General features: G+C 36.8%; 1 protein-coding gene across 3 annotated transcripts in view; it reads left to right on the plus strand.

Moving 5' to 3' along the window:
- The first annotated feature begins 2184 nt into the window (after positions 1 to 2184).
- The window catches only part of LOC105225975 (uncharacterized), a 110285-nt gene continuing 92289 nt past the window's right edge, over positions 2185 to 20180 (plus strand). For all 3 annotated transcript variants that reach the window (XM_049457452.1, XM_049457451.1, XM_049457449.1), the window contains exon 1: positions 2185 to 2693. The gene's annotated coding sequence lies outside the window, so the exon portion shown is untranslated. The remainder of the gene's footprint in view (positions 2694 to 20180) is intronic.

The following is a 20180-nucleotide window of genomic DNA, read 5'->3' on the forward strand; positions in this document are numbered from 1 at the left end:
CAAAAAGTTGAATAGCAAAAATAACAACATAAGAAGCAATAAAGCAAGCATATGCAAATTAAAGAAAGCAAAAAAGTGGACGTAAAGCGTGAAAACGTGAAAATAAATGAAAATAAAATGAAAATTATGGCTAAAGCACAGCATTGTGCAGGTGAAAGAGATATAAAGAAATACAATAGTGTGGTGAATGTGCGGAAAAAAATGGAAAAAATTAAAACAAATGGTGAAATGTGAAAAATTAGTAAATAAATGCAAATAATTGGTAAAAATAAATAAAAAAATATACAAAAATACTAAAATGTGAAAAATTTGTATAAAAATGAAAATAAATGAAAAAGTACTAAAACGTGAAAGGTTGGAAAATAAATGAAAATAAATAGCAAATATATGCAAAAATACTAAAATGGCATATAAATTGCAAGCATAAAGTGCAGCAAGTTGCAAATTTTATGCTAAGAAGTGAAGTGAACGCCGAGTATAAATATAAAAAATATATAAAATAAAAATAAAGCTTGTAAAAAAATGTATATAAAAATAAAAATGAAGCTTGTTAAAAGCAAATAAATATATATAAAAATTTAAAGCAAAAAAACTTGGTGAGACAATAATTGACGGCCAAGTGTGAGCAGTGAAACTAGCTGAAAAAAATATTTAAAAAAATTTAATAAAAATCTAAAATAAATAAAAAATACCAAACAACACTTGGCATCACAATAATTGCTTGCCAAGTGTGAGCAGTGAAAACTGGCCGAAAAAATAAAATAAAACAAAAAAAAAATAATTATAAAATATATTATAAAAAAATAATTAACGACACTTGGCATAAATTTAAACAGAAACAAGCGATTTTCCTTGCAAAACACACCTTTTGGTGCAACTGCAACTACTTCTTCTCCCTAAACTATCTACTAAAACCGCTGGCCATACCAAACAAACCAAATTAATCGAATAATAACACCATAAAACCAACAACAGCAAGCAGCAAGCAGGTGAAACGCTGAGCGTCGGCCAAAAGTAACTATTATAGCCAATAATATTCTCAAAAATATAGGCCAAACTTTACATAAAGTTGAGGCACGCATTTGAAAAGTTTTTAAAAAATATTTTCGAAAAAATTTATGAGCAACAAAGATAGTTGGCAGCGCGCAAAGAGAGTGAAAACCGTTAAAAATTAAAAAAAAAAGTTTTGAAAAAATTTTGAAAAATATTTTCGAAAAAATTTATGAGCAACAAACTGCTCGAATAAAGCAAAGATAGTGAAAAGCGTTAGAAATTCATCAAAAAAATTTGAAAAAATTTTGAAAAATATTTTCGAAAAAATTTATGAGCAACAAATACTGCCCGAATCAAGCAAAGCAAGTGAAAACCGTTAAAATTGGCATTGAATTTCGCAGGTAGCGCAAGAACTTACAGCATTTCAAACAGAATCAAGTTCTATCAGAAGCTTTGCGCATATTTTGCACCTCAAACTGTTCGCTAATCCCGCAAGTGCTTGTACGGCCGCAAATAAAGTGCAAACAACAACAGTTAGACACGGCAACGGCCTACAGCCGCAGTTAGCAAACGTTAGCCAACGTCTTGTAGTCGGTTGTCGCCAACGCCGAGTGTGGTGGTAAATATTAAATTTACAAAATCAGGAAACGTGTCAGTCAACGGGCAGTGCATACCGTTGTTCAGGTGCTCGTTGAGCGCGACAGTTCGTTAAACATTGTTGCATTGGTTGGACGCCGAGCGGTGACAGTTGACGCTGTATCGTTGTCCGACACGTCCGTTATGCCAGCGCACGGTGGCAGGAGGAAGTGAAGTCGGAAGGAAATAAGGCAGGAAAGTAACACTTTGCATAGCAAAGGCAGGCAATGCATGGCAGGACAACTTTAGGCACAACAACAACAACAACGATAAAAGCACTGAGAGCGGCAAAAAGACGACGTTTGCAAAAATAACTGCAAATAACTGTAAACTGAACAACAAAAAAAGAAACAAACAAATAAACCACAAGCGCAACTGCACACTTGTGAGTCATGCGAAGGTAAGCGCTGCCGCAAATACAACAAAAAAACAACTACAAACAAGCGAAGTAAGATAAAGCAAAACAGTTCGAGCTACTGCAATGTGCTTGTGTGTTAACTGCAACAACAACGCTTGTAATAATTAAGCGCTGCAAGTAAGCGTCAGCGCTGCTAGTTTTATGACGCCAGTGTAGCGCGCTAAGCGTGCATGCAACAAATTTCGCACACAAAGCGGGGAAAAGGCGAAAAAGAAACTACTTTCGCAAGTTAAACGCCAAATGAAAACTTTCAGCAGCCAAGTGTCGCCGTCACAAGTTGGAGAAGTTTCAATTGGAAGTGGTAATAATAATAATAACAACAACAACAACCTTTAAGCATGAAAGCAGCACAGATTTCTGCTGAATCTGTGGAAAAGTGCGCTGTTCTAGCGGTAGTTGCGAAAAATGTAAATATGAAAAAGTTACAAAAACAATACAACAGCAACAAAAATGATTAAAAATTAATGAAACTTAAAAGAATTGTGTGAAAATAATTTTTGCAATTACTAATGCTTTGCTAAAAAATACAAATAAATTAAAAAAAGAATATTATAAATTAAAAGTGAAATAAATATATAAATACAACAACAACAACCGAAAAGTACCAAATCACAGCAATCAAATACGTTTTGATAGAGAAAATAAGGTGAGTGATTGGAAGAGAAAAAAATTTAATTTTGAAAAAAAAATGAATTTTTTTTTATAAAGTGGTAGCAAAAATTTCTTTTTAAAATTCATTTTGCAATTTTTTTAATAAAATTGAGATTATGGGTTATTAAATTCTAACGCTATTATATTCTAAAGATGTTAAGGTTAGTAAAAAAAAAATTAAAAAAATGTAATATTGAATTTGAAGTTTTGAATTTTTTTTTAATTTTCAAACTTTTTTGGGATTTGAGATTATGGGGTATTATATTCTAACGCTATTATATTCTAAAGATGTTAAGGTTAGTAAAAAAAATTTCAATTTATTATATTCTAAAGATGTTAAGATTAGAAAAAAAATTTCACTTTTTTTTTTTAATTTTCAAATTTTTTTTTTGATTTTCAAAAAATTTTAATTTTTAATATTAAAAAAAAAATTGAATATTTTCTAAAGTGAAATGAAACAAAATAGCTTAAAAAGATTATTATTTTAAATTTTTTATCGTAAAGTGAAAGAAACTTATTTAATATTGAAATAGAAATTTTGAAAATTTTTTTTTTGAAATTTTTTTTAAGAAAATTGAGATTTTGCGTTATTATATTCTATCGCTATTATGTTCTAACGAAGTTGAGATTAGTTAAAAAAATTTTCAACTTTTTTTCTAAAGTGAAATAAAAAAATTACTTAAAAAGATTATTATTTTAATTTTATTTTTCGTAAAGTGAAAGAAAAAAATTTAATTATGATTTTGAAATTTTGAAAATTTTTAATTTTGAAATTTTTTTGAGAAATTTGAGATTATGGGTTGTAATATTCTAAAGCCATTATATTCAAACGACGTTAAGACTAGTAAAAAATAATAACTTAGAGCTTTATGGCAGTGGTGTGCCACCGGTTGACCGATCTGAATAATTTTTTCAGATATTGTAACATTGACTTTGAAAAATATTCGTGCGAAATTTCATGAAGATATCTTGTCAAATAAGAAAGTTCGCCATACAAAGTACGGATATGATGGAATATTTAAGGACATTTTTAAAAGCAAATCTTGCATTTTATTAGATTTTCTTTAATTTCGGCTTACCTTAATGTTTTCAAGCTCAAAAACACATTTGCCAATCACTGCTGTACATGAAACCCACATCCTTTCTTAGCTTTCAGTTGCATTGCCTTCGACAGGTACTCACTACTCCGATTTTCTGTTAAAGCACTATGCCCGGACGCATATTTCACAATTTCCTGTTAATGAAGATACTAAACAAACACTTTATGCGCAGTAGCCGACATTTTCACAAGTATTTTAAGCGAATTTATAGATTTTCACCGAATTGTGCACTCGCGGCATCCGAACCGACGCGTCAAACCGAAATGGTGGCGGAAATTGACAAGCACAGCGCTGCATTTTCTCCTGAAACCATTTTATTTTGTGATGGAGAAATATGGTTAAGGCAGAAAAAATTTAATATACCATAATTAGGTTATTTTAGCTATGATCTACACGCTGGACCCTTGTATGAAAAACTTTTCTATTTGACGAGATATCGTCACGAAATTGAGTAAAGATAATTGTCTAAGGTGACGGTAAAATCTTCGAAGAAATTGTAAAGATCGGACCACTATAGCATATAGCTGCCATACAAACTGAGCGTTCAAAATGCAGTTATTGTATGGAAAACTTTTCCATTTGGCGAGATACCGTTACGAAATTTGTCATGTATTATTATTTAAGGCAAAAGTAAAATCTCCGAGGAAATTGTTAAGATCGGACCACTATAGCATATAGCTGCCATACAAACTGAGCGTTCAAAATCCTGTCCTTGTATGGAAAACATTTCCATTTGACTATATAAGTAGCTTTGGGGCGTTATCTTTTATCGCAAACATAATTATAAATCATCATAGTTCTTAAATCGACAAACGTTGGTCTATTTTCCGTCTGAATTCTTCCGCTGTTCACGTCTAACCTCAACACTTCACTCCATTCATACAAAACTTAAACTTTATCGAAGTAAGTTTTGCGAAAATTGATTTATACCAGATACAATTTGCTTCCCAGTTGTATAAATTTAACACCAGCCACCAGACTCCACCGTGTAAACGAGTTTATAGATGAGCATTTATACATTGACTTTATTTATGTGACAGCTGAAGGAAATAAACAGAAGGCACACACCGAACGGTGAAATATGTGACCACCGAACAAAGGCTATACATAATGAATATTCTATTATTTGCCCATATGTATGTTTGTATATGTGTTGCTATGTTTGTTTGTATATGTATTGTATGTATGTTTGTATATGTATTGGTAAGTAGTGCAGCGCTATGCGACGTACGTGTATAGTTAAATATTTCTAGTCAAGCGACATGTGGCATACGTCTGACAATTCACACAAACACACATACACATACATACATGCAAACGTGTTTATGTGTAAGTGTTTACAAAACCGACTTACCGTTGTTATTAGTTGGCATAATAGATGAAATGAGAATGCAAAGACAAATGGACATAAAAGCAAACGAATAATGCATAAACAACACACACACACTCATACACACAGCGAAAATATTAACATTTGCAAATGTTTGCCAACACACAAGCAAATCGGTACAGCAGTCATTTGCAGTAGTGTGTGTGTGTGTTTGTGTGAAGTCGGCAGACACGTCGCATTCATTGCAAACGCTCGCTTGGCTGAGTGTCATTTCGCTACTGCGGCATTTGCCGACAGCCGGCGTAATAGCGCATTCATGCAGAGTGTCCATTCTAGTTGCACAATAAATGAGGTGGATGAAGGGGTTGCGGGGTGTGGGGGGCAGCAAAGCTAAAACAATGAAACGAGTAACATTTGTTTGGAACTTCAACGTGCTTGTGCTATTTATGCGGCGTGTAGCTAACTAACTCCAGCACTTTGCACTCACACACATATATATAAGGCAATTTTTATACTCTCGCAACATGTTGCTATAGCGTATACAAATTTTGTTCAACTAACGGTTATTTGTATCACCTAAACTAAACGAAATAGATGTGGATATACATATTACGATAAAAAAGCAGTCGGAACTGGTCTTACCTCTTTCTGGACGACCTTCGATCTCTTCAAATTATGAAGGTTTTAAAAAAAATTGAGGTTATGGTGCCTGAAAATTGTCAGACAACTGTTAGAGAGATGACAAGAGAACTCGATATCTCTCGCGAGTCCTTTTGAATGGTTTTGTTGAATATTTTGGGTATGAAACGCGTCCTTGCTCGACTCGTCCCAATAAAGCTGATTTTTTTTTTCAAAACGATCAAACTTTATATTCACCAGATTTGGTTCCCTGTGATTCTTTCTTGTTACCCAAATTGCAATTGGCACTCTTTGGAACCCCTTTTTAGTCGATCGAAGAGACAAAACAAAATTCGCTGCTCTTCCTCTGCTTCCACCGACGGTTACTGAATCAAAAACCTTCAAAGCTGGAGTGTTCTCTTCCATCCTTACAATATGACTTAGCCGCGCTGGTGTCTTGATTCGCTGAACAAAGTCAATTTCGCCGTATATCTTGTATCTTCTGCAGAACCTTTTTCTCGAACACTACTAAGGTCGACTCAGCAGATGATGTCTTCGTCCATGCCTCTGTACCTTATAGCAGGACGGGAATAATGAGTGATTTATAAAGTTTGGTCTTTGTTCGTCGAGAGAGGATTTTACTTTCCAATTGTCTAAAAACAAAATGCGTCGAAGGCTCTTATGAAAAGTGTTTCGAGGACTGATGCTTTCACTTTCTTCGTCCTTATTGGCGTAGACGGCGGTTCCCAAACCCAGCGCACAACCTCGCTAGGCGAATAGTATAAAGCAGCTTGTTTGTTGTTGTTGTAGCGACAGAACTATGCCGAGTTCACAGTCCTTGACCGGATAAAAACCGGGTCCGTTCCGGCTACCTAGGGCCGACTGTCGTGGGAAAGGCGAACTGTCTCTTGTTTCAGGACCGATACCTGCGCGCAGCCGCACCTCTGGTGAACAGACGCTGCAATTAGACTTCAGCAAATCGAATATGTCGAATCACTTCGCTGAACCTTACTCTCTTTTAGCCGTGACCCCAGGCTCCACACGGGTTGGCTACCGCATCTTATACAAGGGTTACTGAAGTTTCCAGGCTAAGCCGCCAGGTCGCAAGTGTAGGAGTTGGGTATAGCCCTACGACTGTAAAGCTTTCCCAGAAGCATGACTACAGCCTATTAAACCCCTTCTTTCACTTTCCAGTATTGTCTGCAGCTGAAAGTATTTCTCCGACTTTTTTCCTTGCAAGTGGCGCGTGTACAAAAATATTCGGTTACACCCGAGCTCAGCCCTTCCTTACTTGTTTTTTATTTACACTTGTTTATTTTAGCACGAATGTCCTTCGCATTCGTTGTTGCGCTGTGACTTAATTATTATTTCTTCGGTGCGTGTGTGTTTGTTGCCGCTTTTTGTTTTGTAGTTGTTGCAGTGGCGTTTCCTTCATTGCGCGCCTACTTCTCTACCAAAAAACCTAAACTTAGACAATAAAATTAATTATCCAAACATTACACTGCATTGTACTTAACTTTTTCCACGTTAAACGACCTCATTTCGGCAATTCGTTGTGTGCTTGTATTCCGTTGATAAACTCGAGTTTCTACTGAAGAAATTCATATTAGTTACAGTTTTGCTGTGTTGGCTGCGTTATAAGTTCATAGCAAATGACTGTTTACTTGTTAATAACCGCTAGACACACATATACTTACAGATATAAAGGGTGGTCCATTTCGAGGTTCCCTACATTTTGTATTAAAGAAAAAACGAATAAACTTCAGAGAACATTCTTTGTAATTTATTTTTTGAAGACTATCTCTTTCAAGTGTTGGCCGCGGCTCCGTCCCTGATGACCCATCCGTTGAGTTTAATTTTCGATGACTGCTTCAAGGCCTGAATCGAAGCGGGATTGTCTGCATAAGCTTTAGACTTTACATATTCCTACAAAAAAAAGTGATATCACACGATCTTCGTGGCCAATTGACCGGCCCAAAACGTGAAATTATATGCTCACTGAAGTGTTCTCTCAATAAACCCGTTGACTGCTGCGATGTGTGGGAAAAGGTTTTGTTTTGTTGAAACCAAATATCGCCGAGATCACGAGCTTCAATTTTAGGTATCAAATAGTCGGTTATGATGGTGCGATAATGTTTGACATTAACGATTACGTTCTCACCTGGACAATTTATGAAGAAATATGGCGATTCTACCGGTCGACAAACCGTACCAAACCATTGTTTTTCTGCATGAAATGGCAGCTCTTGAATCACTTCAGGCTCTTCGTCCCAAACGCGGTAATTTTGCATACCCATTGAACGAGAAATGGACCTCATCACTGAACAATATTTGGCTCGGAAACGTCGGTTCTTCTTGGAACATTTCAAGAGTCCATAGAGCCAAACGATGCCACCTGGGATGGGTGAGCAGCTTCAGTTTTTCATCAAGCTATATTTTGTACGCTTTGATCTTAAGATCTCGACGTAAAATGCGCCCTACCGTTCCATACGTCAGTCCGAGTTGCTACGAATCGACTCTCCACGGTCTTTGTTTCCACTCTTAGCTACTGATGCTATCTATTCGGTCGAATATTATTCAATAATGAATGCTGGGTCTCAAGATGGTTGATGATGTTGCAAATAGTATGCTCAGTAGGTCGATTATGTTGACCATAAGCTGAGCGTAGCACGCGAAACTTATTCTTTACAAAACGTAAATTTTCATAATAAAATTGAAGGATTTGTAAAGGTTGTTCAGGCCTAAGTCTTTCCATGATGAAATGTCAAACAATACTGAACAAAACTAATATACACCCGACTCACACGCGAACTGCCAAAATAGCCTCTCTCTCAAAATATAACCTCTACTTCAATCACCCATTGCATGCATATATACATTTAGAGAGAGGGAGAGAGAGATGCACATACACATGCATTTGTGTAAACTACTAAATGACTGAAATTCCTTAATTTCGCTCGTTGCGTTTTCGGTTTTCCTTCAAATCGTGTTGACGCGCACGCTTTTGGGACAATGCGGCGACAGTCAAGGTCATTTATTTTGGCTCCATAATTTCTTGTAGCACTCAATGTCTGTGAAGTTCATTGGAAAACCAAAATCGAAAGTTAAAATAAATTGCAAGCGTGCACAATTAGCTTTTAGCTTCGCAAGTGGCAGCAAGTCTCCCTGGACTTCCTTTGCTTATAAACCCGTTGGATATAACAAAGTTGCTGTATTTAATTTTCTTATTATTTATATAATTTTAGCAAAATATTAAGTTTACAAGAATAATTTCACGCTTCAGCGCACATAACCTTAAAGCTCTAAGCTCATAAAGTTGCTCTTTATTTCCATATCTCCACGCAATTCACTTAACAAAGTTCTGTCGTAAAAATACTCATTAAATCCGTCGTAAAAACGCAATTAAACTGGAAGAGCGCGCAATACAGTCTGCAAATCTTCAACTCTGATAATGAAGCATGACTTTCTTCTGCAACATTTTGCTGATTTGGCAACGAATTTCTGTTGTTTCCTTCTATATTTGGCTTGGAGACAATTTCTCCCATTAATTTTTTGAAGCGTCATGAATAAACAAATAACTTCAGGCAAGTTGAGGCTGTTACAGCAAGAATTTGGAATTGTTGTAAATAATGCTTCGAATTTTTGTATAAAAAGTTTTCCGAGAGCAATGAGAATGTTAAGTAATTACGGCAATAGTCAAAAAAGCCACATAAAAAAGTTGGACTGTGTCGTCTCAAGAGTCTACCGACAAGAACGATGTGATGTTGAAATGAAGATAATTTTATACCACTTATGATTTGAACAAAATGTCGGCCAAATGGCTCCCAAGGTTCCATTTGCTTATCTTCAGTCATTTATGCCATTTTTCTATGATCCGGAGTAGCATTTCGGCAGGAATTTCGGGTAAAGCGTGCTGAATGTTGTCTATGAGCTCCTCGAACATTGCTGGTTGATTGGCGTAAACCTTTGATTTAACATACACCAAGAGAAAATAATAAAGAGGCCTTGAGTCGCAGGATCTTGGCCATTTGACTGGACTATTTCTCGAAATTAATGAGTCGCCAAACTTTGCCCGCAATGTGTCCATTTTTAGAGGCGAAACATCTGGCGGTGCACCGTCTTGTTGGAAATAGAGATCCCTCTTCTTCGAATTCGTAAAATTCCGAAAAAAAGTCGTTCAACATCGCGTTATAACACTCACTATTGCTGGTAGCGGCATTTCCTGCCTGACTTCGAAAGAAATAAGGCTCACACCACAGTCTGCATCAAATGGTTAACTTCTGGGAAAGCAATTGCGTCCTTCCTGAACCACAAAATCATTTTACTCACTCTAATAGTTATAATTTTGTTAGTTAACGATGACATTAAACCAGATATAGGGCATCTTCAGAGAAAATGACTGCCAAACCTTACCGAACACACTGACGAAATGACAAACATACTGCCAGGAGCTGTTTAAATCTGGGTGTGGGTGTTATCGTAGCGATTATCTATTCCTCCGTTTGGGTGGAAAGATTGGTTGTCATCAAAAATATCTAAAGGTAGGTCCAGGAAACGTGCTATGCCGACGCTGTCGAACTATAGGAGGAATGGTGTTAGATTAATGAGGTTCGTTGGCACTGCCAAGAAGTGGTTAGTATCAAGCGGCGAGGTCGATTTTGGATAAGTAGGAGTTTAATCTGCTACAACATTCAAAGCAAAGTTGCGCAAGGGTCACTCTAGATTCTCGTGGCAACTCTGCGAAAACATCCCAACAGAAACTGCTTGCAGAGGAGCTCATTACGTTTCTTAACCGGAAGCGTATGGGCTTGCCTGTGTTCAACCAGAGACATCGAAAGGCATGCTATGGTAGTGCGGAGTTCAATGTTCTCACACGTCTGAAGCTTCTTCGTTAGCGTTTCTCTACATCCAGGCGACCATATCAGTGTGATTTGTGATTGATACTGTCTGATGCTCTTTTTTCTTCAAGAAGCTGCTCATTTACGCGAATAGCTGATAACGCACCACTATAGCGTAAAGCTGCCCTACAAACTGCAATCATGTCCTTGTAAGGAAAACTTTTGTAGTTGGCGAGCTATCTTCACGATATTTGGCACAAACTCTTGTCCAAAGGCGCAGTATAATCTTCGAAGAAATTTTTAAGATCGGACTACTATAGCATAGAGCTGCCATACAAACTGACCTATCAGAATTAAGTTCTTATATGGGAAACTTTTTTATTCGACAAAATATCTTTACAAAATTTTGAATACATTACTGCCTAAGACAATTCTAAAATCTCCGCAGAAATTTTCCAGATCGGATCACTATAGCATATAGCTGCCATACAAACTAATCGGTCAAAATGAAGTTCTTGTAGAGAAAACTTTTTTATTTGACAAGATATCTTCACAAAATTTGGTATAAGTTATTGTCTAAACTAACGGTATAATCACCAAGGAAATTGTTCAGATCGGTTTACTATAGCATATAGCTGCCATACAAACTGAACGCTTAACATTGATTTCTTGTATGTGAAACCTTTTTATTTGAGAAGATTTTTCCTTGTTTGACGCCAAGTGTAGCCATGATCTACATGCACATCAAAAATTAAAATAAAACTCAAACTTAAAACAAACTACAAGTCCAAATCGCTCTACATGCAATATAAAATGCTCAATCCACTTGCCTAAAAATAAATACCAAAAGTCTAAATTTCAATTTCATGCCGACGAGCAAACAAATTGTCTTGTTCAATTTCCAAATCACATAAATACATATATATATCTCAATATATGCATGCGCCCCACACCCTCAGTGCCCAACCCCATTTTCGTTTCCACACCGAAGTTTGCACATAAATTCCGAAGAGGGAAAAGAGTATTGTGGCTGCCACAGAACGACTTTGCTTTGAATTTCTTAATGGCGATTAATACATAAAATCGCATTGAACTTGCCACGGCCACAAAATGAAGCATAACAAGAACAAGGCAAATAAAATATACTATACAACAACAAAATGCCAACACATATACAACTTTTATTATTATACACATGCAGTAGGCAAATGGTCAGCAGCGGCAGTGCGGCAGTACGGCTTTTAAATGGAGCATTAAGTGTTCTTACAACCAGCTACCACCGCACGCACCGCTTGCGTGTGGCCAATAAAGGAGTGTAATCCACTTTTTGTTTGCGTAGACACGATACAGGGCTACAGTGCGGCTGGCAGCAGCGTCGGGAAAAGTTTGGCAAAAGTAGTGCGAGCGAGAGAAGACATAAAAGTACAATGAAGACTTAGACGACCAACAAAATGAAGCGACTGTAGTTTGGTGAGCAGGCTTGTGCAGGGTACAACCGTGCATTGTGTTAGTTAGCGGCAGTGATGCCCATAACAATTGTTGGGCTGCGTGTAAGCGGGTCATTTGTATGTTTTTATTGTGTCACCAACTTTAATGTCAAGCATTTCCTCTTGCACGTCACAGCAGTGTGTGGAGCGGCCGTGTGTTAGTGTGTGCGCTGGCCAGTGTGCAGATTTGTGGAAACAAATGAATGCGCTTGTTAGTGAAGGTGTGTAAATATTTGGGCGAGTTGTGCTAGAGCCTGAGTTTATGATTTGTGTGGAGACGGACTCAAAGGCATATGAGTAGGCACTGTGGCAGTTCACTTGCTATGTACTCCGCACTATTTGTGCAAATATTTGTGACAAAATGTACTGGATACTTACGCTTGACGTGACGTAGGTAATATTTTAAAATACTTACTGCTGCCAAATATTTGCTGGCCAACTTTTTATACCCTAAACAGTATATATGCGCGAACCAGTCGCTCAGTTTTCGAGACATCGATTTGAAATTTTGTGCACATTCTTTTCTCCTCAAAAAACTTTTTATTTGTTGGAACTGTCGTCAACGGACCACTATAGCATATAGCTGCCATACAAATTGAATGTTCAAAATCATGTGCTTGTATGGAAAATTTTTTTAGTTGTAGAGATATTTTCACGAAATTCAGCAGACAATCTTTTTATGACGTAACACTAAAATCTACGAAGAAATTGTTCAGATCGGCTTACTATAACATATAGTTGTCATACAAATTGAACGTTCAAAATCAGGTTCTTGTATGGAAAACTATTTTATTTCTTGAGATATCTTCACGAAATTCAGCACAGATTATTCTTTGACATAACGGTAAAATCTGCAAAGAAATTTTTCAGATCGACCCACTATAACATATAGCTGCCATAAAAACTGAACGTTCAAAAATAAGTTTTTGTATGGAAAACTTTTTTATTTCACGAGATATCTTCACGAAATTTTGTTTTTAATATTGCCTGCCATAACGGTAAAATCTGCGAAGAAATTGTTCAGATCGACCCACTATAACATATAGCTGCCATACAAAATTAACACTCAAATTCAAGAGAAAGCGGCTTTTATTCCATTTTACATTATAAGAAATGCCTTGTGTAGGGTATTATAACTTCGTGCAACTTTCGTTAACATTTCTTCTTGTCTTTTGGACATTTCTTACACATCTCCACACTAGTTGTTTGTTGCAAAGTGCCTTCGTTCTACCAAGTTATTCGCTGCACATTTTCACACAAAAAAGTTCTCACGTCTGTGTATGTGTTTGTGTGACACACTAGGCACAGCACTGCCAACGCTCTTAATGCCGTTATTTGCTACAATTTTGCTTGTCATTCTCGTGTAGTTCGTTGTATGATTAGCTATATAGCGCAATGTGCGCTGTGTTTGTTGTTGTTTCTGTAATTGTGTGTATTCTGCCTACCCAATCAATAGTTCTTGGTAGACGTACAACGACAGTCGCGAGTCAAACACGTAATAATAACCTTCAAGTATTAATTTCATTTCCATGCCTCCTTTGCTTACGCTACAGCGATTTGTGTGTGTATATTAGGGTGGTCGTTATTTTTCTGAAGTTTCAGGTTTTGGTCTGAAATATTTATATTCAGTTTAAACGGTGCCTAGATCATATTTCTTCTGAACATTCATACCACATAGTGATTTACACATTTTATGTTGCTCATACGGCGTGGTGTACCCTATGAATTCAACAAATACAGCATAACTTTAACTGCGTATAACTTTTAAACGCATGTTTTTATGAAAAAAATTATTAAGTACTTTTTTGTAACGTAAATATTTTTCTATTAAAGTATATGCCTTTGGATGTTGTAGCTTTATTTGATTTGGAGTTACAAAATTTATTGCAAAATATCAAAAAATTTCATAGAAAAAAAATATCGTCACCTAAAATGCAAAACAACGTGTCATCAAAAAAATCGAAATTGAGTTTTTTATTGCTTACTATTCACTACATCATATAATAAATATGTAGCATAAAATTTTCAGCTTCCGCTGTCAGATATAACCAATATATAAGTAATATATAACTACTATATAACCCTTTCAGAACCAAAACTCAAGTTTTGTTTCGGTATAAATGGTTTCTATTATATCGCTTTCCTGCGCCTGTAAACATATACATATGTAGGTATGTATAATAAAATTTTGTCCTCCAGCTGTCAGATATAACCAATATGTAACCAATACATAACCATTTTATAACCAAAACTCGAATTTTGTTCCAGTATGAGTGGTTTCTATTATATCTTGTAAATTAATGAAAAGTAATGTTACGTTATTTTGCTTTTTAGGCAACGATATGGTAAAAGTAAAATGTTTTAGGCGTGGTTTAAATTGAAAATAATTTTTAGTGCAAAAAATAAATGACTTGGAAAATAACGCATACCCTAATGTATATATATTTTGTTTCAAAATAAAGCAAACCCTAATGTATATATTTGTTTGCAGGTAGCTGTTTGTATTGTCAGCACATCTAGGTTTCACTAATTCTTTTCGATTTCATTTCTTCGATTTCACTTTTCTTGTACTTAAGCAATTTATTTGAGTTTTTATGTGCACGCGCTTTCGCCAAGTATTGAAAAGGAGCACAAAAGTCGCTGTTTAAAAGTCACGGCGAACAAGCGAAGAAGTAATGTATAAGCTAACAGCAGTCAACTGAGTGAGTACAAAGATTCTTTGCAAGAATTGCACTGCTACGCTTACACTTACCGCCCTCCTCACTTATCGCTTCCCCCATCTACCGTGACCAACTTTCTTTTCTTTTCTTTGCTGAATTAATTTGTGCACCGAGCGCGAACTTTTTCAATAACATCGAATAAGCTCTGGCGCATGCAACGCACATACTAAGCACTTATGCTGCGTCCAGTTGTTTGGCAGTGGATATGCTTGCACGCTCGCGCGCCGGGCGGTAACCGCATTGTGCGAAACTCTTTTCTTGTGTGGCAAAGGTGAAAGCGGCGTTGTCGTAAGCCACTTAAGTGGCATATTTCACATTTTATGACGTTGCTTAAGGTGTGTAATAATACGGTCTTTTCAAAGTGTGTGGCGGCATATTTCAGCTAAGAAATTTGTAGTGTGGCGCATTAAGGCAGCATATGCGTGCAAGCGTACACTGCTGCTGCTTACTTTTGGGGTTTCCACTAGAAAAGTTGTTCAAAATGAATATTTCTTGTCTATAAAAATCAATTTGTGGTTAGCACAACGATGGATCAGCTGTCGTGCGCCAAGTATATAGTAAAAAGTTCGTAAACCGCTCTCATAAACTAGATGAAGTGTTATGTGGCCGTGAAAGCGATTATGTGCCGCCACGCGTCTTAGGCTGCGCACAGAGTGGTGTAGAAAACAAAGTGATAATTAGAATTTGAAAGTGGTGTTAAATAAATTTCTATTAATTGACTATACTAGCTGGGTAAATATGATATTTTTAGAATATTATTTCTTCACTTTTACTCTACTCTGTACTCAGCCTAACTACCCTAGGCGCGTTTGGTCTGATTTGGTCTGATTTGGTAATTGAAATTGACGAGCAAGTTTTCTGTATTCAGCCTTATTTACCTGGGTCGATTGATTTGGTAATTAATTACGAAGAACAAAAATTCTTAGAATTTACTTTTAACAGCAAAAAAAAAAGGCTTGGGTCACATTTTCTGAAGATATCTCGTCAAATAAAAAAGTTTTCCATATAAAAACTTTAATTTGATCGCATAGTTTGTATGACAGCTATATGCTATAGTAGTCCGATCTTGAAAATTTTTACAGAGATTATAGCATTGTCTTAGTTAATAATCTGTGCCAAATTACATGAAGATATCTTCTATAACGCAAAAGTTTTTCATATAAGAACCTAATTTCGAACGTTAAGTTTGTATGACAGCTATATGATGTAATAGTTCGATCTAAAAGATTTCATGAGATATTATAGCCTTGTTACATATAATTATCCGTGGAAAATTTCTTGCAGGTATCTCTTCAAACAAAAAAGTTATTTATACAAGAACTTAATTTCGCTCGTACAGTTTGTATGGCTGCTATAGGCTATAGTGGTTCGCTATCGGCGATTCCGACAAATGAGCAGCTTCTTGGGCATGAAAGGACGTGTGCGAAATTTCAGAACGATATCTCAAAAACTGAGGGACTTGTAGACTAGTTCGCGTATATACACACGGCAAAGCAGTCAGACAGAGAGGCATGGTTCAACGGACTCTGCTTGTCATGCTGATCATCTATATATTTTATAAGATTTCCGATGTTTCTTAATGCGTGTTACAAACTGCATGGCAAACTTAATACGAGTATATCCTGTTAAATTCTCTTCAAGTTATAAAAATCACTCATACGTCATGGTGGCCCTCCGACTATTACTTAATAGGGTGGTCTTTATTGCCAAATAGAAAAGCGTGTGTATTTAGGAAAATAAATAAATTATTATACAAATACAATACAGAACCCTTTCTGCCAGTAGCACAGTGTTAAGTTATTAAGACGACGGTTCACAGGCGACCCTAAATTGCTAACACGTACATATACCAATGTGTAGACGTATGTGTGTATAGCAGCGGCGTTAACGCAAATAGCCTAATTCTACTTTAAAAAGGGCTTATACGCTCGTGTACAGATATATGCGATATCCTGCATTGATACCCAAACACACACACTCATACAATTACACAGTTCAACTGAATCATTTCACTCCCCACCTGCGCATCTGCACTTACAATATTTCCTATTTTATTCCACTTTCTTTCATATTTGCTGCGTCTTAAGAGATTTTCATGACGCGGCGACCGAACAGACGCTGGGGTAGTGCCAGCATGGGTCAAAGCGGCACTGCTGTTGGCGTCCTTATACCTATTTCTATCGGCATATGTCCCCCGTATTGGGTTTGCCTGTGTAGGGTTTGCCTATGTATGGCTGCATACCTTCTGCTGCTTGTTTATAATGCCAATGTAAGTGTATATATATGTGTGTGTGTGTGTGCGTCGACTTCGCACACATAAATTTGCGGCTACGACTGTGGCTGTGACGGCTGCAATGCCGATGAGGGCGCAACCGCGTTCGCAGCCGTTGCTGAGCCTGTGCCAGTGCATAAATAAAAAAGGATTATTTTCAATGTGCGAGAAAGTTGATTTTGCTTACTTTCGCTAAGCTTTAATGGGGTTGTTAAGATGCTGCCTATTCGTGCAGTTACCACTTTCTTTTGAGCTGCGCTGCCAACGTGGCTTTCTTGTTGTTACTCGGCTTACTTAAGGGTTGCGTTCACTGTTTTTTTTTCGCATAAATTTCCTTTTTCATTTACAAATCTCGTTGTCGCAAACAGGTGCGCGCACTTGTGGGTATATATATATGTGTGTGGATGTGTATATATATATGTATTTAAAATATATATGTATGAATATATGTGTTCTTATCTATATATGTGGCAGCATAGCGCATACAAGTACTCAGAACTCTCTTTTCATGCTAGCAAAATAAGATTTTCAGTTACCTGATAGCTATTTCATGTATATGACCGTTAGCCACCCCATACCGCTATGCGGGGCCTTGATAAGGAATGCGCGAAAATAAGACATTAAAATTGCAGATTTTCTGCGCTGCTCTGTGATGATATTGGAAAATGCGATTATCTGCGGCCAAATAGTTTGTGAGTATATGTGTGTGTGTAGACTCAATGGTGTGCCCATAACTATGCGAACCACTTTTACCACGATAAATTTTGTGGGAAATATAAGCTCTTTAGACTTTAGCTGCTTAAAAAAAGTATAAGTTGTTTAATTCGAATTCATTATACCATACACAGTATATATTAAGTTTGCCACAAAGCTTGTTACACACAGCTGAGTATGTTGGAGACCCTATAAAATATATGTACATATATGATCAACGTGATGAGCTTAGCTGATTTAGCAAGGTCCGTCTGCCTATACGCGCATTAGTCTCTCAGTTTATGATATGCCGCTCTAAGATTTTGCACACGTCATTTTCTACCTAAGTAGCTGCTCATTTGTCGGGAGCGCTGATATCGAACCACTATAGCATATAGCTGCCATACAAAATGAACGTTCGAAATCAAGCTCTTGTATGAAGAACTTGTTTATTTATCGATATATCTTCACAGAATTTAGCAGGGATTACACCTTAAGAAAATGCTACAACATTTGAAGAAAATTTTTAGATCGGACCACTGTAAGATATAGCTGTCATACAAACTGAATGTTCGAAATCAAGCTCTTGTATGAAGAACTCTTTTATTTATCGAGATATCTTTACAGAATTTAGCAAGGATTGCACCTTAAAAGAACGCTACAACATATGAAAAACATCTTTGGATCAAGCCACTATATCATATAGCTGTCATACAAACTGAACGATTGAAATCAATCTGTTGTATGGAAAACTTATTGAGTTGACGAGATATTTGCATTAAATTTTGTATGGATAATTATATACATTAATGCTATAATATCTGAAGAAATTTTTTAGATCGGCCTACTATAACATATAGCTGTCATACAAACTGAACGAATAAACTGAAGTCCTTGTAAGAAAAACTTTTTTATTTGACAAGCTATCTCCTCCAAACTTGGCATATATAATACGTTAAAACATCATAATAATCTGCTAGAAAATTGTTCAGATTGGGGCACTATAACATATAGTTGCCATACAAACAGTACTATCAAAATCTAAGAAAATAAGTTTTTATACCCTTTTTTGCTGTAAGTAGCGCAAAAGTGTTGTTTTTGCTGTTTAGGAAAACCTCATGTCTTGAAAGTGGTCACCTTTGCCGCACTTCATTTGGTTATTTTTTCGTTATACAGTCACTTACTCCCTAATAGAAGGCATCTCTCACAGCCTGTCACTCTCAGCTGTGATAATATACTATAATTATACTATACATATTTGTCGATCTTATACCTTCATGACAAAAACAATTTTTACCATTCAAAAACTTTGTCAATTTGTTTGAACAAAGCTTACCTGGCACCGCACGCGCCGTTAATTGGCCGAAAATATTTGCTAACCTATGCTTTTGCTCCTAAATAGCACATCTAAATAAGCGCTAGCAAATACCATACAAGCAATAAATGTAGAAAAACTTAGTTTTAAATACAAACAATGAACAAAAGTTGTAAAACTTCAGAATACTTTGGAAAAATCTAAACTTAATCTAAACTTTGCGGCAAAGTTTGGCAACTGTCCCAAAAATTACCGTTATGTCGAATGATTTTCTAACATGCCGCGTTGGAAGCCTTTATATTCATAACTTTTAATTTACTTCACACCTGGGTAGCATATACCGGCGCGCAGACTTGCTGAATAAGCTTTCCGAAGCAAAATAGAAGAAGTGGCAAGTCTTCAAAGCCACAAATGCTGAAAAGCAAAAATAGTCTTAAAGTCTTAGAGCGCGAATTAAAATCACCTACATATGTTGTTTTTTTGTATGAAATAGAAATAAAATAGAAATATTGAAATGAATGACTTCAACTGAGTCGGTGAGATTGTCAAGTGTGGACGCGCCTAACCTCACTTTGCGCGCAAACAGACGCCAAATGAACCAAATCAACAACTGGGGCGTAAACAGGAGGAAAAAATGCATAGGGCAAATAGGGGCGGCGCAGGTGTTGCTGGTGGCTAGGCAGAGCGTGCGCGCGCGGCGGATGCGACGTAAAAAAGTAATAACTTTCGTGACATATAGCATTGTGGGGCGAACATACACTAACACACACGCGCGCGCACAGGCAATGAAACATGGCGCGCTGAATATGCAATGTGCTTGTACACACTCATTTTGTGCGCATAGAATTGACAACTGTAATAACGGCAGCCAAGTTTTTGCCGCTTTTGTGCTGCTCCATTTACCTTCACGCTACAACATCACGCCACGCTGCCGCACTGCCACGCTATGTCGCTCCAAATTACGCCGCGCCACGCTACACACCACCCGAATCATGCCACGTGTAGCGCTTCCGCGGTGCCTTGCTGCCGCTAGCAAAGCGCCATCCTTCCGCGCTGCGGCGACGCTACCCAGCGGCGTCGCGTTTGCATCGCGTACATATCAAGCATGT

Source organism: Bactrocera dorsalis, chromosome 5 (assembly GCF_023373825.1).
Source record: "Bactrocera dorsalis isolate Fly_Bdor chromosome 5, ASM2337382v1, whole genome shotgun sequence".
Classification (NCBI taxonomy): domain Eukaryota; kingdom Metazoa; phylum Arthropoda; class Insecta; order Diptera; family Tephritidae; genus Bactrocera; species Bactrocera dorsalis.